We start from the raw sequence: 12,824 nt of genomic DNA on the forward strand, positions 1-12,824 counted from the left end.
AACCTCCGTGGCGGCCTCAAGCTCCAGGTGGAGGCGAGAAGTCTTAGGGGTGCTAGGGGAAAGAGAGTGGGGCGACCGCGCTGGCTGGAGCCGCCCCCAGCAGGGTGATCGCAGGCAGGGGACGAGCTTGGGGTTGCTGGAACACGGAGAGTTCGCTCAGGGCTGGGGCCACCGCGCCACCCGCGGCTCGCGGGTGGCCCCCGCCGCCAGTTTCCGCGCACGTGGCTGTGGGGCCGGCCGCACCCCCGGCTCTGGCCCGCGGCCGCGCGGCCCCCTCCTCGCCTGCTCCCCGAGCGGCCAGCGCGCGCGCGGCGGCGGGCGGGGCGGGCCCGCGAGCAGGGCTCCCTGGCCGCTTTCCAGGTCCGCGCACTAATACGGGCGATGAGGCTTCGCGGCTCCAGTCTGACTGACGCCGGCTGGGGCCGCCGCCGCCGCCGCCGCTGCAGCCGCTGTCTCGGTCCCCGCCGCCGCCGCCGCGGTCGCCGCCGCCGGGCTCTGCAGCCTCTGGGCGCGCGCAGCCAGGCAGTGAGTGCGCGGCGCTCGAAGCGGGCGGCTAGGGGACCCACTGCAGGGGGCGGGGGACAGCCAGATCTAGGGTGGGGGGCGGGATGAGTGGCTTCGTGGGGACAGGTAAGAGATACCTCCTCGGCGGCGCGCTGTGTGTGTGTGTGTGTAGCAGTTTTTCTCGCGCCAGGCAAGCCTTTGAGGTCCTTGGGTGTGTGGCGAGCCCTTTGTACTCTTCATCCCCGTATTGCTCGGGGGAGCCCGTCTGCGTGGGGAGCTGTGATGGGCGAGGGGTGAGAGGGGGACTGCTCGCAGGACTTGGCCGCGACCCTCGCGGACGCCCTGGAGACGCGCGCGTTCTTCGCGCCTGCCACCACCCAGGCGCTGGCAGCACCTGGGACCTGTCAGAGGATGCCTGTCCCGCGGCTGGGGCGGCGGCCGGGCGGGGCGGTGGCCTAGGGCGTAAGCAGGGATGCGTCCTGGCCGCGCGCCCCGGCCGGAGCTGTGCGCTGGGGCCGCGCCCGGAGATCAGACGCCCTGGAGCCCGGACTAGAGCTGAGTAACGTTTGCTGTGGCTGGAGAGCTGGGACCGTAGATAAATGGGTGTGTGCGTGTGTGTGTGTGTGCGCGCGCGGGTGTGTGTGTCTGTAGGGTAGGTTAGGTTGTGGCTCTTTGGGGAGAATTTTAAAACTTGCAGAGACCCCTTGGCCTCGCTGGCCTTCGATTTTATACTTGTTTTTGTTTTTGTTTTTCACTCTGCTTACCTTTGAGGCACGCGAAGTGACGGGAAAAAGTTAGGAATGCTGTTCAAGTGTCGCTGGGCTAACGTTTGGCTTGTGTTCGGAGCTGGGATGTTTGTCTTTTCCTACTCCTGCCATTCGGTGCCAGCCCTCCGCAGAGGGGAGGGGGGCGAGGTGGGGGACAGATACAGGAGACTGACTGACGCCAGCTTTGTGATCCGAAGGAGAAGCGCGGGGGAAACATTTTTATGGATGGTTAATCGCTGACAAGTCTTGTTCCTGTTCCTTCCTCCTCCCACCCTTGACTGTGGAAATTCGAAATGATAGTTTGGAAATACTCTGTTGGCTTATTTCTGGGCTGGAATTGGTACTCCTGAGAAATAACCTACAAATGATGGAGAACTAGTTTTGGAACAAAATTGTATGTAAGTTCTTTACCCAGTAATTCAGTGGGATACACACCCACAGACACTGTGGATTGCTTTCCATGGATCCAGTTTACAAATCCATTTCAGTGGCTAGCTGAATGTCTCGGATGATCTTTTGGAAATGTGGTTTAGCAAGGATAATGGAGGATAGCTGTAAAGTCATAAAGACATTTAATAATGATACCTCCTAGGCAGCAGCTTAGTGGAATATTCACAGCATCGTCTGGGACCGTGAAATGTGAGTACTCCAGACTGCCTTCAGCCCTAGAATGCCTGTCAGTGTGAGGGAATGCCATTGGATGTTTACATTTAAAAACTAGTGATCTATATTTAAAAAGGAAGTAAAAATAAAACCCAAACACGTTCTCCACTCCAAATAGACAAAGATGGAATAAATGAGTTTCCCTTTGCTTGTAGGAAACCATGAACACCATTTGGGAGCTGTTTCAAGTTTGTGGTTATCCAAGGACACTGCAGATAAGAAACCCATGTGGTCATTTGTAAATAAGGAACGTTTTAAATATGACAAGTTTTAAATAATAGATCAGAAAAATAACTTTTAGTGGCCATAATCACCTTCATTGAGGGCAGGAGGACTGTCCAGGAGACAGCCTTCAGGCCTCCATGTATTCTGACACAACCAAGTCCCATTTTTATGCTTGACTGGCTATCTTTGTCAGAGTTGTTTTATGCTGGAACTCTGTGGTTTCAAGCTATGCTTAAGAGAATGCCAACATGTTCTTGATCTGTGCAAACTTGTTTTTATCAGTACAGTGTTTACTAAAAATCAAAGATAAAATTTAGGTTAACCCACTAACTACTTTTAATTCTCACATCTTTGACATCAGTCTTTTAAAGCCAACATAAGCTATTTGGACTTTTTCCTTTTAGGATCTCTTTCTCTTACTTGTATATCCCCAAATAATGAGTAATCAGAAAATATCCATAGATGTCAACTACTGCATCTCTGATGGACAAAGACGTGGCATAAGAAAGTTTTGGATCATTTTTAATGAAACATTGATAGGGATATCTGTAAGTTATAAATAAATGGTAAATTTGTTTATTCTTTCCAATCTTGTGGTCAGTTGGAGGAGAAAATTATCAAGAAAGTCTTTCATAAGAATAAAAAGAGTCAATTTTAATTTTGCAAATAGTTTAATTCTGATTAAAGAGTACAATATGCTTTGCTAAGTTGGAGGGATGGTGTTTAGTAAGTGGTCACTACAGTGTGAAGGCAACAGATCAGTTTATATCTGACATTTACTCAGTAATAAAGTAGTAGTTTCAGTGTTTTCCACTTTAATGTGTCATAGATTGTTCTCTAGAGGATATTCTCTGATATAAGGGTAGGTAAAGGTTATGACAAATAACTGCGGTTTTATTTTGTATATTACATTAAATTTTAAAGTTTCATTGAAGCTTAGTGCAGACTTTCTGCTTATTGTTTTGAACAAGTAGAGCGAAATTCAGAAACAGAGAAGTGTCTTGAGTAAAACAATAAATATAGCAGTATGGTGAAAACATGAATCTCCTCAAGTTATTGTAATTCAAGCCTCTTGGATTTATATTTCCTTGGTTACTGTTGCTAGTGAGTTGAAAAGTTTTTGTAAAGGAAAAAAATGAACAATAAATTGGTAAGTACTGTTATAGTAATACGAACATTTCAGTGCAGTTTTGTGTTATACTGTCAGCTGACCATGTGAAGAGTAATGACATAGCAAAAAGTAAACAAATAATTCCCTGGCAGTAAACTAACCTTTTAATACCTGTAAATTATGTCTTTTAAGAAACTTGTGCCAACTGAAGTTATTAAGATTTCAAGGTATTTGTTTGCATTGGAAGTCATCATACCCAGGAAACCAATGCTTTTCTTAGTGGTCTTCATCCTAATACTTCTCACCCCAAAACCATGCTGAATTCCACTGTCACCCTCATCTGTCTCATTCACTGGTCTTTTTAGGTGTTAGCCTCATACTGACCCTAAACCACTTTTCTGGGCTCTCCTTCCCAGTTCTTCCATATTTTATACTGCGGTTAAAAGAGTTAATTATAGTTTCCCATACACACCCTGACTTTTCTTTTCTCTGTAACTTTACTCACACAAAGGCCTAGGATGCCCTCCCAGGCTTCCTCACCTTCCACCAGATCCTCAGATTTAGCAGCAACTTCCTTGGCCTGTATGCTCTGCTCAGGTGCTGCCTTCTGTGATGACTCTTGTGCGAGGTGTGTCCTCCTTCCAACTTCTATGGCTCTTCGCATTTTCCACTTGTGTCACTTCTTGAATTAAGTTACTCTATACTAATTCGTTTCTTCCCCTGAGATGATCCTTACTAAATCCATGCAGAAGTGGACTGTGTTTCATCTGTCTTTTTCATTCCCTTAATGCTGACTACAGAGCCCTATTTAGTAATCAGTCAACAAATTGTAGTTAAATGACAAACCTTTTCACTGAACCTCTGGTCCCTTCTGAAATAAAATCTGTAAAAGCATTTCACCCATAGAATAGGTCTTAAAGGTCCATCTTTCAAGAAGCCAGTGTTGAACTGGAGCTGAGGACTTGTCAAGAGACTGTGAGAAAAAAACCTGGAATTCCCCATCTAGTTGGGCCTCCTCTGGAATACTGTGGCTGAGCATTATGGTCAGGAAAGCTTCTATGATACCCTTATTGCATTAGCAATTTTCCATATCAGATTCTCTAAATACACAATGGAAGCCATTTAGAAAAAAAAAACCAGATTTTAATGTGATATGGTTACCACAATGAAACTGTAATGTGATTCCATACAAAATTGCTAACACGATATGCTGACTCCCTCCACCCCCACATAAAAATTGATACTGTTTTAGTGTATGGGTTTCAAACTCCCCTCACAAGAAGAAAGCAGACTGCCCCTGAGATGAGCTTATGCTTTGTACAGGTTGAATGTATGAAGGGTCTTATCGGCTTTGTTAGAGAACAGAGTCTCCCATCTCCCTTGCTTATTACATTACCACACCATACTAAATGCCATCTGAAAACCCATCGTGTTCTGCTCATTGATTCAGTATTAATAGAATTAATATGCAGTAATGTAAAAAATAGAATCTGTATGTGAGTATCATGCCTGGATAATCTGTGATTGTACAGTTTTAATTGGGAAGCTCTAATCAACTTGAAACCTGTTTTCCAAGAATCCAGGAGAATACATTATACAATTCAAATTCTATTTGACTTAAAATGAAATGCACGAATGTTAAGAAATGGCTTATGAATCTGTAAGCACAGGCCCGTAGCTCTTTAGAAGGCATAAGCACTGAAAAGTTAGGGTTCTTTGCCCTCATTCCGCAGCCTATGTTTAATTGAAAGAAAAAAGATTGAACCCATAAAATAAATATAAAGGAGACCTACATGGTTCTGATTTTCCTGTCAAGGCCATTTCAGTTTCTGTTTAAAAATACCAAATATCAAATCCTATTCTCTTTTCTCTCTCTCTCTTCCCCCTACTCCCTTTCTCCCCCTCCCCCTCCCCCCCTGGTGTTCTCATTAGCTGACGTCACTGATAAGGATTATCTTTACATGACCTTCCCCTTGGGGAAATTTAATATTTAATATCTGACCACTTCCTTTTTCTTCTTTCTGAAGTTTAAGTTTGAGGGAGACTATAAATAGGTAATGTGCATCCCTTCACCATGGAAAGGTTTAGGGCTGCGGTAGTGAAAAGCAGTCTTTGATTTTCAAAGGCAGAAATTGCCAGAAATGACCATTTACCCCAGCACTCCAGTTCCCAGTTTTCTACCACTGGACAAAGGAATCTGGAAAGTATACATATGCTATTGGGTGTCACTCAGCTACGTCTGTGACATCTAGGATTCTAAGTTGAGAAGGCTTGGAAGCAGGGAAGTGGGAACACTCCAGAGATCGGAGCCTAAACTCACTGATCCCAGGAGCCCATCGCTAGATAACCTGGACCTTTCTCCTTCTAAACCCTGCTTTCATTCATCAACTATCTTCTTCCCTGCAGCCTAATGTTTTTCACTTTAAATCTGTTAAATTGTTCAGAAGCCCATCTTTGCTTAGTGTGTGCATGCGTACATTTGAATTTGTTTTGACAAAAATGCAGTAACTGTGAAAAGGTTAATGTAGTCTTTGAAGTATTCTGCCCTAAGTCCTTGTGGGCTGTGGAAGGTGTGGAGCAGATTTGCAGGTATGTTTTTTAAGGAGAGTTGTTTGGAAGTGTGAGCAGTTGTGTTCTGAAGTTTTATATCTAAATGACTTGGCAGTAATCACATTTCAGAAAATAATGATAACCCAGAAAAGGATTAGAAGATTCTATCTGTCTTCATCCATGTGATAGCATATTTGATGTCTCCCATTACTTATACTTCATAATAAATCCATGAATTTATTTTGCTTTTCTTGTTTGCTGAGAATCGCATAGGAGAGAGTTGGAGTTTGACGGGATGGGGAAGAGTAGGTAATTTAAAAACTTTGGCGTTGGCACACTTGTGAAGGTGTGAGGCGCTCAGGAGTGAGGGGAGAGTGTGGTAGGAAGCAGGTGGGCAGATGCCAAGGGTGGGCATCACATTTGGCCTGCTGTTAGAAGTATTCAAGGCCACCTGCTTTAGGAGGGGGGAGAGTCTTCGTAATCTCACCAGGAAAGTCCATCAGCACTCAGAACATTGAGTCTGTGGGAAAGTGAATCCTGATTTCCAAGTAATACCCAAAAATAAGAGTACAGCTTCTTCATAAAGTGAAACCACCATTGATTAGCAGTAGGAGTGATTCTTGTTAATGATATGAGTGACCATTAAAGCCAAAAATAGTGCTCAGGAATGTGGAAAGTAAGAAAATGTGTTAGGTTAAAAAGGCCTTAGGTCTCATGAGGTTTTCTTTGTCTTGATTCATTTTTATCATTCTTTCCTTGTTTTCTAGTGGTGGTAGAATTTCATTTTCAGGAACGGTTGTATCAGATGTTTGCTAAATACAACAACCTGGTGTACAGAAATGCTTCGCTTACAGCTCACTGACTAATGATGTGTTTGTGCAAAGCAGTCATTAGGTGTTGGCTGTTTGCAAACAATGACAAGTTGGTGCCTGGACAGTATTTCAGAGGAGTGGCGCCTTCTTTCTTTCTGCTGTCATTCTACCTAAATTTATTGCAAGATATTCTAAATACAAATTTTTGTGTTTTTTTCCCCCAAAATATTGTGTTAATTTTATTTCAGGGTCTTAAAATATTAGGATGTTGCGGATGTAAAAAATTGCTTTAGAACGTGGGACTCGTACATTTGTGGAACCTTGTAGGCTATTCGTTCAACCTTTATTTACACTCTGCCTGTTGTATCTAAATTGTGTACAAACCAGGTCTTGGGGAACTGCATCCACAAAATAAAGTAACAAAACAAAAATAAAATCCTGGTCTCCAGGATTTCATAACCTAGTTAGGGAGAGTGAGGGAGATCAGGAAAGCAGACATCAGAATGCCTTCCTCCATTATCATATCTGGGTATATTTCTCTTTGTTTTTCTGGTTAGAATTCCATTTTCACTCTGTGTGAATTTCAAGTCACTTTTGACAAGGATAATAAAAATGATCTCATTTGAGGTTTGGGAATATAAATAGAGGCAAAATAAAAGGCATAAGAGCGGCAGAGATTCTTACTGTAGGTTTTTGTGAGACTGTCAGGACACTGTGCATAGGACTAGGCTGTGGGCCTGTCTCTCAGGAAGTCCCTCCTCTCTTTTTCCTCGCGCCCCTCTACTGGTCTGACATGAGTTTGAGCCCCTTCTGGGGAACCAGGGACTCTTTCAGCTGACTGGGAGCTCTTCTAATTACAGTTATAATGGCGCACCTTTTACCTCTGTGCTAATCATGTGTTTCAATTTCTGGTTCCTCCTCTACACTGTAAATCATGGAGGGAAAGGACCCTATCTTATCTTGAATTACTCAGCCTCTACCATATTAATGTCCTTGATCCACCACCTTCCTTTCTCTTCCCTAAATAGGTTGGGGTTTTGTAGGGTAAGGTGGAAGGGGAGATTAAATTTGAATTTTGGGGGGGGTGTATCAGGGATTAAACTCAAGGACACTTAACCACCGAGCCACATCCCCAGCCCTTTTATGAATTTTATTTAGAGACAGGGTCTCACTGAGTTACTTAGTACCTCGCTCAGTTGCTGAGGCTGGCTTTGAACGCGCGATCCTCCTGCCTCAGCCTCCAGAGCCACTGGGACTACAGGTGTGTGCCACTGCACTCTGCTAAATTTGGAATTTAATCTGTAAACAAAGAAGAACTATTCAGCTTTAACCTGTAGCCAGAAGAGAACTTTTGAAGGGTTTGAATAGGAGAATGATGTGATCAAAGGGATAACCAGGAGAGAGGGAAGACAAACTGCAGTGGTATGCATACTTCGTTTTAATGTCTAACACCTAGCAAAGCAGGTGCACTGGGCCTTGACACTCCATTGCCTCTGCTGCATGGGTGTCTATCACACTTAAAAATCTGAACTGCTCCAAGAAAGCAATCTCTAACAGCTTATTAGTGAGGCTTCTCTGTGGGCTTGTAAATCCACCCCTCAGGCAGCTTTTTGCCAGGAAACTCAACTGCCCTCAATACACACATTAATAAAACTTTTAAAACTGCCCACATGCCATTCTTTTAAAACATTTAGGATGTTATTTATAGCCACTTAACACTTTGCAGGTATTCATGCTCAAGTTGGTGTTCTCCGTAAGATCACTTTAAGCAGAGAAACTATTAAATGCCCAGGAAGTAGGGAGTGCATTATCTAATTCTGCTTTTCAAAGAAATTTATTGTATTTTTACAGGGCAGAAGCCTGCCACAAAACTGAGGCAGCCTCAGAGGCCCCTTCTTCTCCCCAGTTCTTGTGATTATGCCAGGTGGATTTCAGACCTCACTCAAAGTAATAGGCATGAGTTTATTGGAAAGGATAGGAAAGTGGAAAAGGGGTCACTCTCGAGGGGTGAATGGGTCCTCTCAGAGAAAAGAAGGCTGGCATGCCTCTCCTGCCTTCCAATTTCATTGGGGGTCCTAGGGAAGTTTCCAGAGACTCATCTAGATCCACCTCTTGGCTTTTGACTGACAGCATAGGGACTATGCTAACTGTCTGAGAGGATGGTGTGGTGCTCACATAGCTGGAATTTAAGAAAACCGAATCCCTGTTTTTGCCTCAATTTGCTGCCCCCTTAATGGAGTTTACTGCCCTGTAAGTGGCCCTCCACAAGCTTTCTTTGTGAGGGTCTTGATGTTTTAGTTGCCAGGGTGATGGAAGTTGTGCGAGTTTAGGTGATAAGGGAGGGTCTAGGCCACCTGGTCAGGTGTGACATGATCTTGACACAGTTCTTATTAAGGGGATGTAATTATGCCTGGGGGATGTTTTGACATACCAAGCCTGCCAGATGAGGCTCCCTGTGGTTTTCAGTTGCCCTCCCCTGCTCACCCATTCCATGGCCGACTAGCTACCTAAAAGTATCACATTAACAAAGTAGTGCCGAAGCTAGATTGATCACAGATAGCTTAATGTTATTGATAAAACTGGATTTCACCTTCATTTGCTCAACATTTAATACTGGCCTTCTGCCTGCCAGACCAGGTGGTATGGATCATGATATGGCATGGCCTGTGGACTTTAAAAGAAGCTCAGCATCTTTGGGGACAGCATATCACATACAAGGAGTCAGATGTGACAAGCTCAATTATAAAGGTGTATGCTTGGTGCTACGGAAGCCAGGGCAGAGGACAGCCATGGCCACCACTGCCTGGGGCCACCAGAGAAGGTTTCCAGGAAGTTGGCTTCCAGCTCTGTTCTGAGGGAGGAGCAGCATATAGCTGCACAGAAGCCCTGGCTTCAGGAGGAGCGGGTGCTCGTCAAGGGATCCAGGGAGATGAGGAGCAGTGTAGCCTGGAGAGGCTAGACTTTGGAGAGCTTTGCCTGAAATCCATGTTACAATCATGGGTGCACACCCCACCCCATGGTGTTTGCTTTGTAAATGTGAAATATATAAATATATACTTGCAGAAGTTTTGGGAAACATTGTAAAGCACCCATATGGCACTTCTAATCTCAACCCACAGGAATAGTGACTGTCCCATTCTGCTGCAGGTCGCAGTAAGGTGTCTTGCAAGAGTGTGGTGGGATCCTCTTTGGGCTTGGATTGAAGGGGCCCAAACAGGTGGATGCTTTGTGGGAGATGGCTGTCGAGGGCAGGTGCAGGAGAAGGCAGTTGCCTGAGGTGGAACAGGTTCACTAGAGTCTGGGGTGGGACATGTCTAAGCCAAACATAGCCAGCCCATCCTCATGATTTGGTGACCTATTGAATATAGGATTGAGGAAAAGAAAGCAGTATAATTTGCACATGGTGGATACCAAGGGTGGTTTCATGTTTCTATTTTGATTAAGTGGTTGAGTGGTCAAGCTTCTGGCTTTGATGTCACTTTGCCATCCTTGTACCTGGCCGGAGCTTCACTGTTCCAGTTCGAAGCTGGAATGTCCCCTGAAAGCTCATGCATTGAAAGTTTGGTCCCCCGTGCACCTGTGTTCAGAGGTAGGACCCGTGGGAAGGTGATTGGGTCATGAGTACTCTGACTCCATCAGTGGATTAACCACTGACAGATTCATCATTTGATAGTGTTATTAGGAGATGGCGAAATCGTAGGAGGTGGGGCCTAGTTGGAGGAAGTGGGTCCTGGAGGTGTGGCTCTGAAAGGGTGTCCCCCCAGCCCAGCTCCCCATCCTACCTTCGCAGCTGCCATGAGGTGAGCAGCTTTCCTTCACCACACCCTCTTCACCATGATGCTCTGCCTCATCACAGGCCTAAAAGACTTGGAGCCAGATGACCATAGACGGAAATCTCCAAAACTGTCTGCTAAAATAACCATTTCCTCCTTTAAGATGCTTTTCTCAGGTACTGTGTTTCAGCAGTGGAAATCTGACCGACTCAATCTCCTTCTCCCAGTCTGATGCTCAAAATTGCAGTAAGTTTGGAAATTATATAAATACACTCATTTAAACTGAGTCTAAAATAATTGTAATAGCTATAGGAGTATTTATCTTTTTTCCCCCTTTTACTCTTTAATCTGTTTTTGAGATTGTTTTTTCATTTGGGGTGCATGTTGTTACTCCTACAATGAGGCATTCAGGAGGAATAAACCAAAGTATAACTATCCATTAGTAATAAAAAATAATATTGCGGGGCTGGGGTTGTGGCTCAGTGATAGAATGCTCGCCTGGCATGTGTGAAGCACTGGGTTTGATTCTCAGCACCACATATAAATAAATGAATAAAATAAAGGTCTATTGACATCTAAAAAATATTTAAAAAAATAATATTGCAATAGTTTATAGTTTTAAACTGCTTTCTCACACATCCCTCTCAGCACCTCTGTACCAAAGGTCCAGATTATTGTTTCCATTTTACAGAGGAGAAAGCAACATCAAAGTAATTCTTTACTTGAAGATCACAGTAGTAAGGGAGCCAGCATGCAGACTCAGTCTTCTTTCTCTAAATCCTGTGTTTTATGTATTACCTCCTGTTGCCTCTTGTTCATGGAAGCACTCAATCGTGGCCTGTTTCAAACTTGAATAATAAAATACCACACTTACGGGGTGGTGTTCAGTATTTCCAAACATATACCAGAAAAGATATAGGTTAGAATGCTGGAAACTTAAGCCATAATCTCCACAAGGTAACGTGGGCATTATCTTGTAAATTGCTTAGCATTACAATGTTCAATTATGTTATTAATATTAAAAATACTACCTGAAAAAAAAATTCAGCATTCTAATTCTGCCTTAAAAGTGACACAGGGACTGGGGTTGTGGCTCAGTGGTAGAGCGCTGGCCTAGCATGTGTGAGGCCCTGGGGTCAATCCTCAGCACCGCATAAAAATAAAAAATAAAGGTCTTGTGTCCACCTCCAACTAAAAAAAAAGAAAGTGACCCAAACTATTAAGCATGTCCTTTAGATTTCTTCCTTGCTGCTTTTATGCCTATTCTACTTTGCTTTCACTGTATGTTGGCATGAATAAAATAGCAAACAGGAATGAAAGAGTCATTTTGTTTCCAAAAGAAGTGGTTGCAAGCCATAACAAAAACTTAGTCTCTGGGTTTTTTTTTTGTCTTTTTAAAATTTTTTTTATTTGTTCTTTTTGTTATGACAGTAGAATATATTTTGGCATATCATACATACATGGAGTATAACTTCCCATCCTTGTGATTGTACGTGATGTGGAGTTACCCTGGTCACGTATTTATATACGAACATAGGAAAGTCATGTCCGATTTTATTCTACTGTCTTTCCAGTTCCCATCCTCTCTCCGGTCCCTTCATTCCCCTTTGTCTCTTTAATTAGAAAATAATAATTTTAGGGCTGGGAATGTAGTTCAGTGGTTGAGCTCTTGACTAACATGAGCAAGGCCCTGAGTTACAGCCCTAACACCATACACACAAAATAATAATAATAATAATAATAATAATAATAATAACAACAGCAGCAGCAGCAAATAAAATAATAATTTTAAATTTCCATGGAAATTTAATTGATGTCGAATCAACATCAGTGAACTGGCTGAAAAAATCAAACTATAGCAGTTGTCCAGAAAACTGTACCGCAGGAATGAAGTGATTTATTCCTAAATGACTTACTAAGTGCAAGTTCCAAAGACACCAGCTTACCTTTCATAGCACAGTGGTGACTGGTGTAACCATCATCATTGGGCCAGATAAACCACTTTAGTGAGGGCCTTTGGTTTTAGGTAAAATGCGGTATTAACATAAGAAATCAAGTTGTTGTAGTTTCTAATTTCAAAGTAAGATTATGTATGTATGCTTTATTGGCTTTTCCCCCAAACCCAATTAAATTTATTTCTTATTTACTTTCACTTTGTTTTTCTTATTCCTATTGAGTATTTTGTGACCTCTCATTAGACGTGAGTCAAACGATCCTTAGGTCACTTCATCTGGACCACAATGTAGCCAAATCCCTGAGTCATGATAAAAATAAATGTTTGAAATGAGCTCCAAATATTCTCATGTTAAGTAGTGTAGTTAAATCTGGTTTACCCAATGATATGTTCATGCAGTATGTTATCTTATATTCCTATTCTAAGAGGGATCATAAAGTCAATTTTATGAATGATTGAACTTCA

The 12,824-nt window shown here is 43.2% G+C and overlaps 1 protein-coding gene across 5 annotated transcripts in view; it reads left to right on the plus strand.

Moving 5' to 3' along the window:
- Positions 1-347: 347 nt before the first annotated feature.
- The window catches only part of SMAD9 (SMAD family member 9), a 72,789-nt gene continuing 60,312 nt past the window's right edge, over positions 348-12,824 (plus strand). Inside the window, exons 1-2 of one of the 5 annotated variants that reach the window (XM_079137393.1) lie at positions 683-1,107; positions 2,564-2,707. The gene's annotated coding sequence lies outside the window, so the exon portion shown is untranslated. Of the gene's footprint in view, positions 526-615; positions 631-682; positions 1,108-1,134; positions 2,708-12,824 lie in introns of those variants that run through there. The other 4 variants (XM_079137396.1, XM_079137391.1, XM_079137395.1 and 1 more) reach the window with 4 other exon arrangements.

Source organism: Sciurus vulgaris (genome assembly GCF_902686455.1).
Source record: "Sciurus vulgaris genome assembly, chromosome: 4".
In the NCBI taxonomy this organism is placed as follows: Eukaryota; Metazoa; Chordata; class Mammalia; order Rodentia; family Sciuridae; genus Sciurus; species Sciurus vulgaris.